At 38.2% G+C, this 19060-nt stretch overlaps 1 long non-coding RNA gene across 1 annotated transcript in view; it reads left to right on the top strand.

The window, feature by feature from the left end:
• Positions 1-16189, top strand: part of LOC121909935 — a 148886-nt gene extending 132697 nt beyond the window's left edge. Inside the window, exons 7-9 of the long non-coding RNA XR_006099555.1 lie at positions 6449-6611; positions 10243-10312; positions 15690-16189. This is a non-coding gene — a long non-coding RNA (uncharacterized LOC121909935). The remainder of the gene's footprint in view (positions 1-6448; positions 6612-10242; positions 10313-15689) is intronic.
• Positions 16190-19060: the final 2871 nt, after the last annotated feature.

The raw sequence follows: 19060 nt of genomic DNA, 5'->3' as shown, positions 1-19060 counted from the left end.
CACAGCTTTTTGATATCAACAAGGTAACTCCATTCATTTGAAGGCATCTTTCAGTCTTCTGCCTGTATGAAAATTCTGAAATCCAAGGCTCATTTACTGACCAACAGTACTGGTTATTATTATTATTATTTGTAAAAACTGAAGTTGATATGTGTGCTAGAGAGAAGGAGTTAAAGAGCAGAGCACTGAGTTATTAACATTCAGTCTCCAGCACTGGACAGCAGCCTCTCTGCTGCAGTGTTAGCGAAAGCCATCGTTATCCATAACGCCGTGCGGGCGCAGGACTATAAAACACTATATGAACGTTATGAACTGCGTGTTGTCAGTCAGTCTTGTTTGTTAGTGCTGGAGTTCAGTGCTCTGGCATATGGAATATTCACAAATGACTTTGTCTTACAAAGCTAATTATCAAGCTATTAAATCCAAAACATGCCCAAATGCTTGCCTTCTTTGAAGAAGAATTGAACTGTAGTGCGTGCACGCTGTACACCATCCAGGTGCTGCACTGTGCCTTCACTGTTCAATACCACCTTTTTCAGTGCATTGTTATTAAGGACAGAGAAGAATTAATTTTGCAATTTTTGCAAAGAATTACTAAAATTTTCCACATTACTCTTCAGGCTCAGCTATTATAAAAGACATTATACAACTGTTTTCGTTTATACTTCCTGTAACTAGTATAGCGATTCAGTGCAAATCCCATTTAATTACTTTGCTTAGTGGTACGGATATTGTTTCAAAGTGCTGTATGTTCTTATTTCTTATATTTATATATTTATGTAAAAAAATTCCCTCAACAAGTTATTTTGGTTGTTTATTTTCAAAAATGTCCATCATCTTCATTGGATTGGGGTGATTTTTATTTCAAGGTAATATGTTATATTAAATGTAATCACCATGTAACATTTGTTCACAAACATGAATGAATATGCAACCTTTAAATATTGACAATATTCCCCATTTTTCTCTCTTCCAATACTGGCTCACTGATTTGACAGTGAAGCACTTGAAACTGTGTGGATGAGACATGGAGAATGGCATACAGCCTCACCATATGAGTCTATTTTTGATGTGTGATCATGGGGGAAGAGACTGTACTGATTTCCCATCAGCTATCACTACACAATAACAGACCAAAGGTGGTCAGACTTGACCAGAATCATAATACCACCATAAAAAGACCAACTGAGGTGCACTTGTTTGCATGTTGCTTCAGTAACACTGACAACAAAAACTTCTACTGGTGCTGGTAAATACAAGAGCTGTGATGAGAAAGCATCCCCTGACAACTACAGACTAATGACAGCTTTTCAACAACCTGCCATTCATTTTTTTCTGCTTCAGGCACAAGGCTTCTTCAGTAAGAGCATGGATATAATTGGAACTTTTTCAAACTGATTTTGGTTTCTCATAGGATTTACTGTAGGAGAGCAGAGCTTGGTCCATCCTTTCCCCCTCATTCCTCTTAACTTGCCAGCAACACATTAGAAGTAAATGGTTTGTCCAACTGAGAGGGCCGTTTACGGCTTGGCTTTCCTCACGGGGTTAAGAGTGATGGGATTTTGATCCCTTGTGTGGAACTATTAGCTCCCCTTTACCCCTATTGCACAGATGGTAGTGCGCACTTCACTCTCCATTTGGCCACGAAATGGGAGGCTGGAGGACAACCAGACGAAGAGGGGAAAATGTAGGCGTGAGGGAGGAAGGCATAGAGAGAGCTACTTGCCTTTCTCTGTCACCTTTGACATGGCAGATTCATCCACACCAATGGGAACACCTCCAAGGGAGGACATTGATTAGTAGGAGCAGAAGCAAATATAGGCTGTTGTTAAGAGTGGATCTATCATGTCATGGTACTCTGGGCTTTCCTACTAGCCACTCCATCTGTGTGTGGGATATGTGACTCAGAACGGCCAAGCCATTACCAGAACACTAATCAAAACCAAAATCCTGGCTAATTTATAGGTTTTAAATATGGTAATTAAGACATCTTTGCAATGACCACAAGCTGCCTGATAGCTACAGGAAACTTAATAGCAAAAGAAGCAATGGTAAAATGGAAATACTGGCTTTAAGGATCTCTGTTAGCACTATGATGCTTCTCAGCTGGACTGCTGGTTCAGGATCACTCGGACGCTGACCGTGCACAACATCTGGTCTCAGAGTAACCTACATTTGTGTGAATTAATAGGTACACTGAAATGTAAAGGTTCCAAAGAGAAATCTAAAGAATATTACTATATCATGGTTCCTAATTTGAGGTGTCCTGAGCAGGATGATCCAGGCATATTTTAAAGGATTGGATGTGGCTGAAATTATTATTTGGGCACACCTGTGCTAGTGATTATGACATCCTAGTTGGTTAAGTACACGGATTCACTAAACTCCGATTCCAATTCTCTATTTCACATTGGCAAAGACTAGTAGTGTGCAAAACATTTAGCAAGCAGCTTCTTGTTTTTCACCTACAATACGCCAGCCGTGACTGTCACTGGTTAAAATGACAAACATCGGCGGTGACAGGTTATATATCAGCTGTCGCTAATTAACTGTCTGTACTCAGCCAAGGACCATGTTTGAGAGAAGATACTTCACTTTGTGACAACGCTGTACAATTGCAAGTGTTCCTGTAGTTCCAACAACTCCAACAGAGTGATAAGTCCTCTCTCTAGCTGTCAGTTTCAGGAGTCTTGTTTTCCAGTTAAACTTTCTTTCATAACATATCAATAATTTCAAAAAGGTTAGACGCTGTACATGTTATTTCAATTTTCCAGATACATATTTAAGTAACACTGTATATCTTCTGCTACTATTTAAATGAGTATTGGATCGAACCTCATATCAACAGATGCTCAATATTAAAGGACTCGGATCAGGATCAGGGTTAGAAAAACTTGATTGGGGCATCCCTATTTCTAATATTTACTGTAAGATAGAATAATTTTCACTATGAAATAAAAAATGTGGTTAATTGAATGCATTCAGTTCATCTTTATCCAATATCTAATGAAAAATATTATATAATTTATTATGTTATATATTATAATATAACCCCACCATAAATGTGAAAGTTTGAAAGTAATGCAACTGTACTGAACCAGTTCACTCCTCATAAAACCTTGCCTGGCGCAAGAGATAATTTCACAATCCTGTACAGCCATTTGTGTATGCCTGCATGCAGAGCTTAATTGCTGTCATTATGGCCATTTATTCATAAGGTAATTCATTAAGGTGTGTTATGTTTGTGAGTAATGATGCTCAGTAACTGCTAAAGCACCATTGGGAGACAATAGCAGACTTGACAAAGAAAGTGCATTTGGAGGTTATGCCAATTTTCTAACAACTGCTGTTATATTCACCTAAGAATTTTCCTTTATTTCAAACATACTCATTTTGAAGCAGCTGACATATTTTCTTTTCTCGGCTGTACCACTGCTAATCCCTGAAAACAATATCCTCTTTTTTTTTTTGGATTCAAGAGGTAAGCTCCCCCCCTTCATCCCCCCAATGATCCACTTCAAAGACAGTGGTGTGTTGTGCTCGTCTATGCTTAATGCTATTTGCTTTTGCCTTTTTCACATCAAGAAATGAACGTGTTAAATGAAGAATTCAGTGATAAGTAGGCAGTTTAGCAGTTGGTGGGAATTGAAAGGGTATGGGCATTAAGCTCATTTACTTTAACATAATTCCATGATGTGCATTTTCTATAGGAAAATGTGGATATTGTAAACAACAAAGTGTGCATCTTGATGCTATGCGTATTCATACACTGCTTTAAATGGTGAATATACATATCTTTCAGATATTGAAACCGCATGGGTGAGTGAGATAAGATTGTTGACTCCTCTGCCTCTGACTGTATTGACTGACTAGCAGAGAGGTTAGTTCAGAGGCCTTTCTATTAAAATCCTTACTCCCCTAACCTTGTGACTAATGATTCATATGTATTTTTCACTGTCACGCGTTGTGAATAATGCAGTTGGCACTACACTGTAAATGAGGACTCAGAAAGATGTCCTGGCTTGTCTGAAGCCCAGCTTATTAAACACCTCCACAGCTCTCAACATGTAAACCACAACTGCAGTCTCTTACATTCTGCCAGTATTTAATTTCTGGTGTTACTTCAGCTTCAACTCACTGACTGATCCCAAACAACTCATTCTGAAGTAAAAGGCTGAAGTATCATAAACAGCAAGACCAGACACAGAGACCAGATAGGCATTCCTCCTCTGCAACACTTAATAACTCAAGTTAATACCATTACAAAAAAGTTCCCAAGTGTATGTGGGAATTCAACTGGAACACACATACTCAGTTTGGAGTACATGGTTGGAAGAAAATTGTAAACAATATTTTCAGTTATTAGATCAGCTTGAAATCATGTTGCTTGCATGGCACTCGACAGCATTTTCCCTCCTGCTTTTCTAATAGAGTTCAAAAAGAAAATTGTTACAGAGAAAAAAAGAGCCCTGCTAGTCATACAGTAAAAAGTAACACTCAATGACACTGTTACGCTATTACTTCAACATCTGAATCACTGCAGCATGTAATTGACCTTGCCTGCTCAATAAAATCTGGGACCAGCCTCTATGTTGAATGTGTGCAGAAAGAAATGCCTGTGTGGTGGAGCGCATTTGAGGGGATCCTTACATAATTGCATAAGGTTCTGTAACCAATGAAAAGCTGTACAAAATCCCCAACTAGCAGTTATTAATTTGGATACAAAACAAGAGGCAGATGAAGCGGGTAATTGTAAAGAGTTGCTGAGCAGACAGCAGAGTGTTCAATGGAATTAAAATGTGATTTTACCCCCCTAGGCAATAAATCTTATCTGGTACCAGTAAATGCAGTGATGCTGCATGTGCATGTGCATACAACTCTGTGTTTTTGTTTTGTTTGAAAAGACTACATGTCATGCATCAGCAGCAGCCTTGTAATGTTTGACATAAAAATTTGAGGGCTGAGGGGTTTTAATAGATTGGATCAAGTGCTGGAGGAAGTATTCCGATCCTTTACTTAAGTAAAAGTGTCAATACAGTGTCAAATGTGTAAACTCCATTAGATGTACAGGTCCTACATTCACAGTCCTTCTCAAGTATTATCAGCAAAATGTAAGTATCAAAAGTAAAAGTAATCATTCCTCAGGGTGCTGTGTATATTATAGGTTTATAATTACTGATGCATTAATGTGTAAGCAGCATTTTAATATTGTAGCTGGTCAAGGGGGAGCTAATTTTAACTACATTATATACTGTTAGGCAGAGGTTTAAGTTGGCCCTGGCACCTTCATTTTTACAGGCAGCAGCTGGACCAGGCAGCGCGGCATGAGCCTCCAGTTAAACCCTCGGGTGTAATCCCCCCTCTGACCACAATGTGGGTTGCAGTCACAGAGTGGCACTGTCCGTATTTCCGCTTGTTTACTCTAGCTGGAAGTGAAGACTGCAGAGGCAGCGATTCAAAGACTAACTTCATTGAAAACTTAAGCCAAAAATGAGATATTCATGTTTTGTTATGTTTGTGGTGAATGACTAATTTGTTCGAGCTGATATTCATCTGCTGGCCTTCAGTAAGTATGTTCTTGACATTTATTCAGCTGTTTCTCAGCTGTGGAACTAGATGAGACAATGTTATTTTATCTTTGAATTTTTGTCATATTCATAATGTAACATTATCAATAATCTCTCCAAATGATAACATTGATAATATTAATTGGTAATAACAACAACGGACAACAACAAATGACTATACTGTTCTGTTTCCTGTACTGTGGGTGACAGACAACCACTGTAGCATTATTGTCTCTGATGTAGTCAGACACAAACTGATTCAGATAAACAAAGCCAAGCCAGGCTTTGACTGATAAACAGTACACACGGGTGTGCACGATGTAACTCAGTAAATAAACGATAATGTAACTCAGTGATACTTGAAGTGTGAGTTATATAAATGACATGTGTGGGAATTCTGCATCCTGTTGTCTGAGCTGTCAGAAACTGATCTGCAATCTTTCCAGACTGATACTGACACAAGACAGAATAGTTAGTTTGTTTTTCCTGTTTTGGAACACACATGCACACTCAGATCTCACTAAGTTATTGGCCTTATACATTGAAATGTATTATTTTCATTTAATTTCTCTCATGCTTACACCATACCCCTAGTCTTGTGTGTTTCCTATGTTCTGATAACAGGCTTGCCTGGGTCCAGACCTTTGAATCTGTCCACTCATGACATTTCTGTCTGATATCAGGCAAATAACAGACTGCAGGTTCAGTAAATCAAGATTTCTTTAGTTCTGCCTTTCTCTGTCTGAAATCAGCGCGGTTCAGGTCCATTCAGCTGCTGAAGAACTGTGAGGCAGCATGTGGAGCAACAGGACTCATAGATATGTTTGTGAATGTATTAATATATTTAAATCTGTACTTATATGTTTTCTTGGTAAAAGCAGAGTCAGACAGCAGGATGAAGTAGCTGCAGCTGGAGCTACAGAAACAGCAGATACCTGCTCAGCCCTCTCACCATAACCTCTGACCCTCAGCAGTGGCCTTCACTCAGGCCTCTAATCCTCCAGGTCTGATGGCTCCAGGATGGGGATGAGGATGGCACACTGGGTGAGAACATAGTTTGAGTTCAGCATTATGCATTTTCCACAGCTGATCTGTACTGATGAGTGCCAATATGCTCAATGGGTTGTGCATAGTTTCTTTACAGACACCAGAGACCCAGCCTGAAAGTATGGGAAGTCCATATTGTAGTTTTAGGAACAAGTTTTTCTACTTTGTAGAGAGACACTATATGCAGTTATAAAATATTCATTCCCCTGTGTTGGTGAACAAGTATGTAACACGCTGGGTTATTTTGTTCACAAACTCCATGATATTTTCCATGTTTTCTGTGTGTATAGTTATTTAGTGTTGAAATGTCTGTAGTTTGCTTGAAAGGTACAGTTGTTTACACATGGGAGGTGTTACAACCTAACCTGCTTATTTTAATTTCGCATCCTATAATGCTGTTTGTTGCATTCTACCTCTTATTAGTCAGTCAAAAGGCAACGTTGAGTTCCTTAGCTGCTGATTGGCTGAGGTGTGGGAGAACAAGAACAGAGGGTGATGCAAGGGTACGTGAGAGCAGTTATTATTTTATCACTAATTTTGGTTTAATAAGTATTTTAATTTTGAGCGTCTAAAATGTTTTATGTGGTTCCTTTTTAAAGGTGCATCATAAGTTAGACCACTAATAGTTTAAGAGTCTTTATTCTTATACAAAGTAGACAGACATCTATTCAATACACATCAGATCTATACAGCACAGGTAGTATTACTGTTGAGTGTGAGTAAACAAATCTGGGGCACAGTTCAGAAAGTCTGTAGAGCAGAACAGTGTTACATATACAACAAAATGTGACCACATCTGGACCTCACGATTGTAGAGGTGTAGAGGATGAAAAAATGCCCGAGGCACATACACATACTTCAGATACTCCAAGCATCCATGCCCTACCCAGGAGATGTGACCCAGAATAACACTAGAAACCTGGCGTGTTATAACTTGGCTTGTTTAAATCTTTCAAACTAATGATACGTGACATTCATTTTGTCCATGTGTATGCAGTGATCAAATAATGTACAGTAATGTATTTTTCCACCCATCATCCAGAACACTAGACAAATAGACATCCTTCAAGCCAGCTGAAGGTGAAGGTCTGTCAAAAAAAAGGGGGACTGCCTGGTTTAATGTGAGACATCTGGGCAGTGACTGCCATGTACTTCTCTTGATATTTCCCAGTAGACACCCTGTCTTCACTGTCAGTGAAACAGTGTCTCTTCTTGGAAACATGGATTGGGCATCAAGCAGCTCAGAATGGCACAGACTTCTAAATTAATATTCCTGGTCCGGTCACCTTAAAACTTATATATGCTAAACGTTTTTCCACATAGCTCAGAGGAGACTTCACTAGTCAGTATCTGGAGAAGGAGCTCACTGCAGAATTTATATGAAGTGAGACTTGAGTGTTATGAAAGCATTGTAAATTATTGGCCTGTTTTTTTGTTGTTTGTTTTTTTTACAATTAGCTTTTCTACACAGACTTTATTGGCCAAGTGAACTCACTGAAACAGGACAAGGTTTTCATACAAGGATCACTACTCAGTGTGATAACATACAGTATTATTTGTGTAGAGTATAGACAAAACTAATCAAATATTTTTTTGCAAAGCGTAAAATCATGAAACTAAGACTTTAACTTGCAATGAATGTATAAAGTGAAGCTGTTCATCAAAGTCTTTGAGCTGAGACCACTAAACATATCATGCACATAATGTTTATGAGAGAAATACCATTGTATCCTATAAAATGCTCCTGATAAGTTAACGCTGCATGCATACTAGATTATTTTGCTCCAAATAACGTTACATTTTGTTTGAGGATGGAACACATCAGTCGTACTCCTTTTGTTGGTAGTCTCTTAAGGTATTTAAGCTGACAGTCACAGGCTCAGCATAATGCATCGCTAACGTGTCCTGCATGAGTAGTTTTGGGACAGGAGTCAACACTAAAAGAAGCAGCAGCATGGGGAAGATGCAGAATGAATGACATTCTATGCAGCCCTCTACAGTAAATGGTAAATGGACTGCATTTATATAGCACTTTCTAGTCTACCAACACACACCAATACAATACCAATACACTGATGGCAGAGGCATGCAAGGTGCCAACCTACTCATCAGGAGCAATACAGTGCTTTACAATTTTTCTAATGCTCACTTATCCATTCACACACACATTCATACACTGTTGGCACAGCCATAGGGTGCAATTTGGGGTTCAGTATCTTGCCCGGGGTCACTTCGACATGAGGAGCCGAGGATTGAACCACCAACCTTCTGACTGGTGAACAACCTGCTCTACCTCCTGAGCTACAGTCGCCCGAGGATACAACACATTTCACTGAAAAATGTGACAGGCCACAGGTGCATCAAATGAAAGGTTATCTAAACTGAGATATCAAAGTCCCACGCCTCGCTATCACCAGGCAAACGTGGGTACAGTTCCAAATTAACACAGCAGCACACTGACAAAACATGCTAATAAGGTCTATTTGCTTTGAAGAGGAAAAATAATGACCATCCTGGCCCATCAGATAAATAAAAGCCTACAAACCCAATTAGAGCTGGCTTTTATGATGGATGAAAGGCACTCACTGTAATGGTTTGTTAATAATAAGCGCAACTGCCCCTTTGCACAACAATGGTCTAATTAGGGGAGACTGTTGGGATGTGACCCATTTGTATAAAACATCTGCAGCCGCTCACAATCAGTGTGATTCACTGGTGTTTGAAGCGCCCAAATTGTGACAGATGAGAGGAAATAACGGTAGGTAGCGAAGCAGCCCTGTGACTGAGTGCTTGGCATTGTGGGTAGGCAGTCATGCGCGTGCTGTGGGCGGACAAAGTGCCAACATGCCAGGGATACAATCAAGAGTATAGAGAGCTTTGTGAAAAATAACTGAACTTTCTTGTGGCATCTGTCACATTCTTACCAACACTAGTGTCTAATCAGTGTCCATATGGAATCACTGGCAATTATCTGTCCTGTTGTGATGCATGGACTTAATGGAAAATATGGAACGATTACAACAGCGCAAAGCTACTTATGAAACTTTTGTGCCATTTGTGTAAGGAAAAGAAAAAAGGAAAATATATAAAATTATATCCCTCTTTTAAGCATGAACTGCAGGGCTAGCCCTGACTATGTTGGTGCCCTAGGCAAGATTTTAGATTTGAGCCCCCAGAAAAGTGCAACAATAGGACTGTAGGACACATTGCAGCCTTTTCTTAAATTCCATGGCATCAAACAACCGTTTTTTGATTCAGACACATGAAGGTGAGTGCAGACACCCAAGTAAGTGCGCTGACCCTTGTGAGAGAGATTTTGGACATTTGTATAATTGTTATGTCTCTTTATGTCTCTGTGTGGTTCTTTAGCAACGATGTGAAAATTTCCACGACCCCCTTCCCACACTGACCTCTTTGCCAAGTTGGGGTCTAACAACATGACACTGACCAAAGTTAAACACTGTGACAAAATGGAGATTGAACAGACCTCATGAGAGACCACTTCTGACCAATAACTAAATTATGGCATGAACTAAGAGCATAAATGACCTTGGGGTCATATGAACCAGGAGAAAGGACCAACATCACAAAACACATGGACTGAAAACCCCTTTTCTTATCTCCCCAGACCAGAGTCATAAAACTCCAACTCACATTCCTGGAGGACATTCATTGAGTCTCTCTGCAAATCTGAATTGGTATGAATTAAATGTCTAATCATTATGTAAATCATTTAATGTTGTTTGTTCAAAATTCATAAAGAACGGTATAACTTTGATAACTTAGGATAGCTCAGGACTTCATGTTGAATATTTAAATGTCATGAGAGTTAATTAATACTTATATGTTGCTATGCAATGGTATTTTAGGTATTTTCAGGTTGAACGTTTTTATATTATCAAGTAAGAGTTATGTTGAAATTATATTTCTGAAAGTTTAATCTCACATAATTGTTGCTTTAAATTTTTATTTCACTACTGGATGTGTAAGTGGTTTGAGAAGGTTGAATCAATGAAGGTTGAATGTCCAAACATCAAAAGAAGAATTGATATGAATGTTAATGTTTGGTATGTTGATAGGAAGGATAGGATGGACTCATTATGAAATGAATGTATAATGAACAGTTTTTTCTGCCTACCTTCTCAAGTCAAAATCAGCCACACCTTAAAAGTCCCAAAACAAAGAAAAAATGTTTAAATCCCACCCAAAACTCTGCCTGTCTTATTCAAACTTATAAAATCAAATCTCTGAGGGATGTCCTTTGAGCTGGTCTCCAAAAACTCATGAGCTAAGACACAATTCCACAATTAAGGTGTCTCTTTTCTTTGTCTTTCGACCAAGTATGCATGTATGTTAATCTTTATTGAAACAAGTTCAGTAAAGTGATTCGTCACTGCTGCATCCACAAAAACTCATCTACAACACAGCCCAAGCCGGGTTGCACTGCCCACTGACACTGCAACTAACTCCAGCTCAATTCAAAACAACACCAGACCTGAAGAGACAACATTTCTGCAGTGACAAATAGTTAACAGTAAGGCATAACATGGCTTTGTGGTCAAGGGTCGATGTCAAATAACGTTAAAATTAAGAAGATAATTTCTTTAGAGTATGTTAGCTTCCCCTTTGCATTCCCTGTTGCAGTACGTCAGCCTCAAGTTACATACTTTGATAAATGTCTCCATTTATCCTAAGAAGTTGTTGTTTCTTTGGCTGCAGCAGAAAGAGATCACTGTTTTGAAAAGAACTTAGGTACGAGACAGATGAATTGATCAAATTGAGAATTAAATTTAAGCTTTAATGTTTCCATTAAAGGTTCCTTATAGGAGGTGGTGCCCATCAAACAAGGTTTTATATTAATTAAAGTAGATTAATTCCTTCAGGACCTCCAGTCCTAGAACTTGTGAAATGAATGAAATGAAATGAACTCACACTTAAATAAAGTGCGACAGTGTCTAGCCCAGACAAAGTACTCCAGACAAAAAGGCAAGTGAAGGTGCCATTCAGTGAGTATTTGAAAAACAAACCAGATTAAAACTCATGTAAGTCAATGAGGAAAGAAGAGAGGAAAAACATTAAAAAGCAAGAACATGTACCTACTTCCAAAAGCTGTATGTATCTGATTTCCAAATGATTATGCATTTACTTATGTAAACAGACTCAACTCAGGGACCAACAGCCATTTGCTGAATTTCATTGGATTTGCAAGTTTGGTCATGAACCCAAGTATTGAACTAATGGAAATGCTGACCTCATGTTGACACTTCATGAAAAGTTAAGGGATCACCAAAGCTATTTAAACAATTATTAAACAATTCATCCTGAGAGGGACATGAATGTTGTTACCAAATTCCATGGTTATTCATCCAAAAGTTGACATTTCACTCATAACCACAAACGTCAGCCTCATGGTAGTGCTGTGCTAGAGAAAAGGCCAGAAAGTCACCAAAGTCAGTAAGGTTCTTCCTCTGGAAATTATGGATGTCTGTACAAAATTCCATGGAAATCAATAATAGCTTTTTAGATATTTCAGTCTGGACAAAAGGGGTGGACCTGCTGGTTGACACCACCATCCATCGAAACATGCCGCTACACGGCTAAAGAAACAACCTACTAGTGTAAAATCACTGACTTGAAACATATTACCCAAGAAAAGCCATGCTCAATTTATAGAGGGGGATAATATCATTGATTTCTTCAATAAAATAAATCAGTCATTTTTTTTTACACTAATGGTTGCCAATAATAGAAAACATTTTCCAACATACATTTGTTTAACGTAATTTTTGTAATTATGTTAAAACATAAATGTAATGTTACATACACACTCACATACACACAGAGATAAAAAGTTAGCTGCAGCAAAGTTCCTTCTCTCCCCTGTGCATATGCTGCTGCCATGTTCACTGATCCTGGTCTTGAAACATCTGCTGGTTTTAACTACTCAGGCAGATCACAAGGACATCTGAGTTTGTGTATCACACTGGTTGACGTACAGGTAATGAGGCCTTTACTTTGAAGCAATCTCCTGCACAAGAGTATATATCTGTAAGTCACATTTGTTGCTCAAACTACTCTGAAATGTTTGGTAATTCTCTGGTGGGTAGTCTGATTTACCCTCAATGTCCTTCACATAAAGAGTAAACAGAGCAGAGAATGTGGGCATGAGCCTGAGCGGCTATTCAAGGCTGATAATAGGAAACTTGAATGTGTTAATTAGCAGTTTTATACTCTAATACCCTGCTAGGGTCCATCTAAAGTATACCAACATTCATGTTTCCCACAGGAAGGATCCTAATGACTTTGGTAATCTCCTGACTTTTCTTCAATGTTTTTCATTGAAATATAGCTGCAACTATGAGCATTTAGCTCACAGCACTGCTGTGGTAATGTTAACATCAATTCTAAACATCAACACATCAAACCCACACTGTGTGTGTCGAACATTAGCATAGAGCATATTTAAATTTATTGTCCGAGCCATGAACGAGGAGATTACCCAAGGTGAACATCAATATAGAACTCACTACCAAAGTGATATTGCAAAATGAATAAGCTTTAAGAGGATCAAGTTTTTCACCAAGGACACAGGTTCAACAACAAGGAGACTGCTTGCATTTCTGGCACATACCCTCCTCTGACTTTACCATGTGCACTATCTGTATTGTTCTCCTATCCAGGTATTTTAAATTCAAGATGCAGTTTTGCTATATGAAAATAATCTACTCTGGTCCACTCTGCTATCTCTTATGCCATGCTAATGGGATATTGTGCTCAAAACTGATTCACCCAGATAAGCTGATGTGGGCGCATGAATAAATGAAAACCTTGGTGGTCCCAAATGGAAAAGATGAAGATGTCTTCTTTTTCTGACCTTTGCCTTTGCAGGATGAAATGCCTGCTGGTTAACACCTTATTTGAAACTTTAATTTATAATACACTTCGTTACAGCTGAACATGATCCACATAACACCTACAAGCCCTGAATATGTTTTGTTAGCTTTCAGTAGCAGAGCAGAAAAACAGGGTAGTGGCAATGTGTCTTTATATACTGTATCTCTCCAGTTATATAAATTGCAGCTATGCATTTTCTAATATGGATGACAAAGCTTGCCTGCATTCATTCCCCCTTTGCATTATGGAGATTAGCTCATGATCACTAGTATTGGAGGTTACTAAAGGATATACAGTATCAGGTATGTTGGTTGGGAAACAGGTTTTCTTACAGCAGAATATCAGGTTCTGTTTTCCTACAACACTCAGTGAGAAAATAAGACTGAACTTGAGAGGATAGGCAAACGCTAATTACACACACATAGAGTGGGGACAACAAATCATTTAAATGTAATCTAGAAGTTGAAATTTAATTAGATATGCTGATATGAATATTGTGTTTAGCAGATTTAATGAGTGTGATAGGGACTTCGGAGCAACAAATCATATTTCCCATCTCCAAACTAATAAAGCATACTGAGTAACAGTACACGGTATGAGAGTCTGTCATTCTAGACCAGGTAAAAAGAAACAAATACATAACTACATTATTTTCTGTCTAAAATTGCCATGTTTTCTTCACATTATTGACGGGTGGGATGGTAACTTTTTTGGGAGGTGGCACTGATGCCTAAGTATTTGAAATATTATTATGTCAATATTGTTAAGTTCAAGTTTGTAATGGAAAAACGGCTCCCTTTTCTTGCCTTTGTGCTGCAAAACAATCAAGCAGATTTCCAACGATTCAACAGGGACAGTTCTTGTCTATGTGGTAACTTTATCTCTGTGGTCAAAGTCTGAACTGCTGTAGAAACTACACAACTAAACACAAACATATTGAAAACTTAAATTTGACTTGATTAAATTTGAACTATTCTCAATGTCAATCACATATCAAAGATTTTTTAATTATAAATATTTCAAAATAGGTTTCATTGGTGGAGAAACTTTTTAAGACTTGAGTCTATTCCAAGAAGATTGCCAAACACTATTCGATTGGCACACAGACGCTCTTTATAAGAAAGCTTTCAAAGCAACTGAGCAGCCATCAATTAAAGAGACAAAAGAAGATGCAAGTGCCATTTGTTTGGGCAGGATGTCTCTGCAAATCAAAGTGCCCAGCGTTATCACACTTTCTGTGTACAACAGCAGAAAGTCAGACAGAAAGAAGCTGTTATTTGTTCTTTGCAAAATTCCCAAATGACAAATCAGCATTGCTAATAGATTTTTCACCCAGTGGTTCAAGGCAAACTCCTGCTGGGCCTAATGTACCGTGGTCAATAGTCCCCACAGTCTGTCCACCGCATTCCCTCCTCGGAGAGGCAAATTGCCTTCCACTGCATTACACAGGAGTTTTCTGAGAGAAAGAGTCTCCTACTTTCTATTCTTTTATAATTAGGGGTTTCATACAAACATAAGTAGACTGTAATCCTTCAAAACAGACAAACAAGGTTGAACCAAATGATTCACTGCAGGGTTCTGGTTGCAGGGAGCCAGGAGACTGAAAAATTAATTTGTGAGGAAACAAATAGAGGTATTCTATCTTCCTGCTGTGTGATAATAACATGATTAGCATTATCTGCCACTTAATCATATAAATAGATGTCTGTATTTCTGCTATCAGTTTGATAGCATATGATGAAGATTTAAGATTTAAGTAGCAAAAATGCCTAAGATTTTGCTGTTATAAATGTTCAAGCTGGATTTTCAGAAGTCCCCAACATATTCTAAACTGAATACATCCCACAGATGACCTGTGGTTCTTCTCATAACCATGACTAATATCTTTCTAACCACATAGTTTTTGTAATTAAAACTAAAGGAAATGTTAAGGCTAAGATTTTTCATGAAATCATATACTTTGATACTCTTTGTGATCTGCACTTCTTTTTTTTTTTTTTTAGCACTACCCAATTAATGTATTTACAGTTTGTAATTATCCCTCTACATAATAGTTTTCACTGTTTGTGGCAGAGTCCACCATTCCCATGTGGGATTTAAATTGCCTGCACACATACAAGGGGTTCACACTAAACAGTGTGTGTTTGATCCAGCATTGCTTAATTTAATTTTATCTTACAGATACCAGCCTGGATATTGTTCTTTCTTCTACGGTCCTGCCCTGCACTGCTGCTGTTTCACACGTAAAGTATTTAACTGGTGAAACACAGGTTAGCACTGACAGTGGATCAGTTTTATATATTAAAGGTCCTCAGCGAGGTTGCCATCTCTTTACTGTGTCCTGCTGTGTGTGACAAAATACTTGCACTGTGTGCAGCATGAAATCGCTGTTGAAGTTATTATTGACCAACTTCTTTATTAAAATAATGTGAATTTGTTTGCATTTGTCTGCACTGTAAATAGATACACCAGTTGCTCTTCTGTGGTATTTCTGACAATGTAGCCGCTCAACCAGTGTTTGCTGTAGTATTTCACAACACTTGCTGTTAGACCCATTAACCATGGGTGTTAACAAATCAACCAGGACTGAAAAACAACTTTTGCAAGTTATTTTATGCCTTAATCTTACCAAACCGTAACCATAGAGGTGGCAGATCAGAAAACAGGGACTGGTGTCACAAAGATGTTGTAGACTGGTCTGTATAGGTTGGTCTTAATTTTGCACTTAGATTACTGTGATGAAAATTCGACTGTGTCAGAAAAATAAAGACTGACTCTTTTCAAGCCTAAGAGCAATTTTTCCATAGTTACAATTAGTGACACCTGCTGATCGGCGGCACCAACTGACAAAAGAGCCAAATATACCCCATAATTTGCAGTTCTGTGACAATTGCGGAGTGAGCAAAAACATATTTTTTAGAGACTGCAGTAACCTGTTGGAAATATATAGCAGTGAAGACAAAATCAGTCATTTAATTATTAAAACTATCTTTGTCCTGAGTGACAAATTAGGAGAAGCACTGAGCCCCGCTGCACATAGGCAGCACTAATAGGAGTCTAGGGGAGGTTAAGCCTCCCCAAAATGATCATGATAATATTATGCTGAAGCTTTTTGTGAATTACTTGGCTTGCTGATTGTTATTTGGGTGCAATAGCTAACAGGTTATTTTGGTTGAGAGAGAGCAAGCAAGTAAAACTTAATCTATACAGCACGTTTCATTCCAGGTGAAATACCATTAGGAAAGTAGGAATAAAATAAAATATAATAATTAAGACCAGCAACTGACCAGTAATAATAATAATAGGACATGTGAATTAAAACTATTTAAAAAAGTAAGAATAAAATAAAGTTAAATAAAATAATAATTAAGACCAGTAAACCAGACTACTGAAAGGTGCAGCTAAAAAGGAATGTTTTTGGTTTAGTTTCAAAAGATGATAGCATTGGAGCACACCTAACATGACTGGGTTGGATGTTCTTTGAGCATAAAAGCTAAAAGCAGTTTCACCAGTGTTCGTGGAGACCCAGGGAATAACCAGATGACCTGAGGGGTTTAACTGGTTCATAGCTCACAAGCATGTCAGAGAGATCTTGGGGTGCCAGAACATGTAGGGCAAACAAGCATTAAAATTTTAAAATCCATTCTAAAATTTACAGGAAGCCAGTATAACAACCTAAGCACGGGTGTTATTTTGTTGTATTTCCTTTTTCTAGTTAAAACTCCAGCAGCAGCATTCTGGAGTAGCTGCAGTCGATGGAGATGCTTTAGGTATTAGGTATTCCTGTGTCAGGCTCGGTATCATTCCAAAAATGTTCAATACCAGTACTGACTTCAATACCAGTACTTTTGATGATACCAATGATACCAATTTCATAAAATCCATTTTAACAAAAAGAAAATTACACACATTACAGTACAAATCTTTAGTTTTATTTTTAAGCTCCTTTGAATTTTTACACTCTCAAAGCAGTTTCATAACATAAAAAATATAAACCTATTTACCACACTGTGGTTCACTGTAACTTAAGTTGTCTGTTTCAACTCTTTAGTTTTATGTTTCAGCACCTCGGCATTTTTCCACTCAAAGCAGTTTTACAACATAAAAAATACACCTATTTACCACAACCTGAAGTTGTCTGTTAACATAATATCAATAAATAAAAATGTATAAAAGCTGGAAAGTATAACTTATAGTCAGTGTACAGTGTAACCAGTTTATTCACAGTCCATTATTTCTGTTTCTTTCACTCACATAGTCTGATTTTATTTCCGCTTCACTTACTACAGTCAGTGACCTGAAAGGGTTGGAGTGGCTGGTTACTTTTCCAGATGGGCTTTGGTTGTTTTTAGCCGCAGGACACTGGCCAGCAGCCGCCATTTTAGCTTAGCTACTTTGTCAGCTTAGCCTGCATGCCTCTACTACGTGTAATGTTAGACAGCCAATCACCAGCACTGTTAGATCTTGGTGCAAGCATGGTGCATGCTTACTGGCTCACTGACGCTAATGAGATTTACTTCTTAGGTATCGAAATTTGGTAGTTTGGTAGTATTGAAGCAATTCGGCTGTAGCCATCAAAGTATCACAGTTTGGGATCCAGCCTTATTCCTGTGAGCTGCATGTTCCAGTAGTCTAGCCAACTGAAAACAAAAGCATGGATAAGTTTTTCAGTGTCCTCATGGGATAAGAAGCTCATTACCTTTGTGATATTTCCTAAATGATAAATCCAGTTTTAATTATGCTGCTAATGTGGCTCTGGAAAGTGAGGTCAGTGTCCAGGATGACACCAAGGTTTCTGGCCTGTATGACAATTTTCAGCGACAGTTGTGACAATTTAAAAAAGATTGTCACTGTTTAACTGTGAAAAATTACAAGACATCCAGTTATCAATATCCTTGATACATATCTGATAAGTGCGTCAATAAGGCTCAGATTATCGGGGGACAGGGAACTATATAGTTACATGTCATCAGCATAATTATGGCAACAAACATTGTGTTTCTTGATACGTTTTCTTGATAGGATTACTGTATGAAAAGCTTCTCCTTCAGGGCATTGAATCCCTGCAGGCTGCAGCCATCTGAAGGCAGCAGGACACATATGTTAATTAATCTGCAGCCTCTATACACTTCAGACTGGTCAGTCAGAACTCGGCATTCTGCCTGTTATGCGGGAGACATTGGATTAGCTCTCCTGTGTGTCATGAAACTTCTTTCCAACTTTGAAGTTTTTCAGCAGTTCTTGTTTTATTGTTGAAATGCCTTACAATGTTCATCAAATTTTTGATATGATGTGAAAATTGCAACATGAAATAGAGTAGAATTAAGATCGAAAAAGCATTAGATTGATGCAATCATATAAACGGCTTCAACAAAGTATTTTTTATTTCTTTAATTAATTGTTAAAAAACATCAACACGTTATGTGTTGTGTGTTGACATGGTGCTGCTCCCCCCTGCCCCCAGCGTGATGACCATGCACGGCCCATGCTGCTGCGTTAAGAGGTTCAGGTCGGTCATGTTTCTTATTTTAATCATTCATTTACACAGAATT

Source organism: Thunnus maccoyii, chromosome 13 (assembly GCF_910596095.1).
Source record: "Thunnus maccoyii chromosome 13, fThuMac1.1, whole genome shotgun sequence".
NCBI classification, from domain to species: Eukaryota; Metazoa; Chordata; class Actinopteri; order Scombriformes; family Scombridae; genus Thunnus; species Thunnus maccoyii.
Note: the sequence above shows the minus strand (reverse complement) of the source record. Positions and strands in the feature narration are given on the sequence as shown.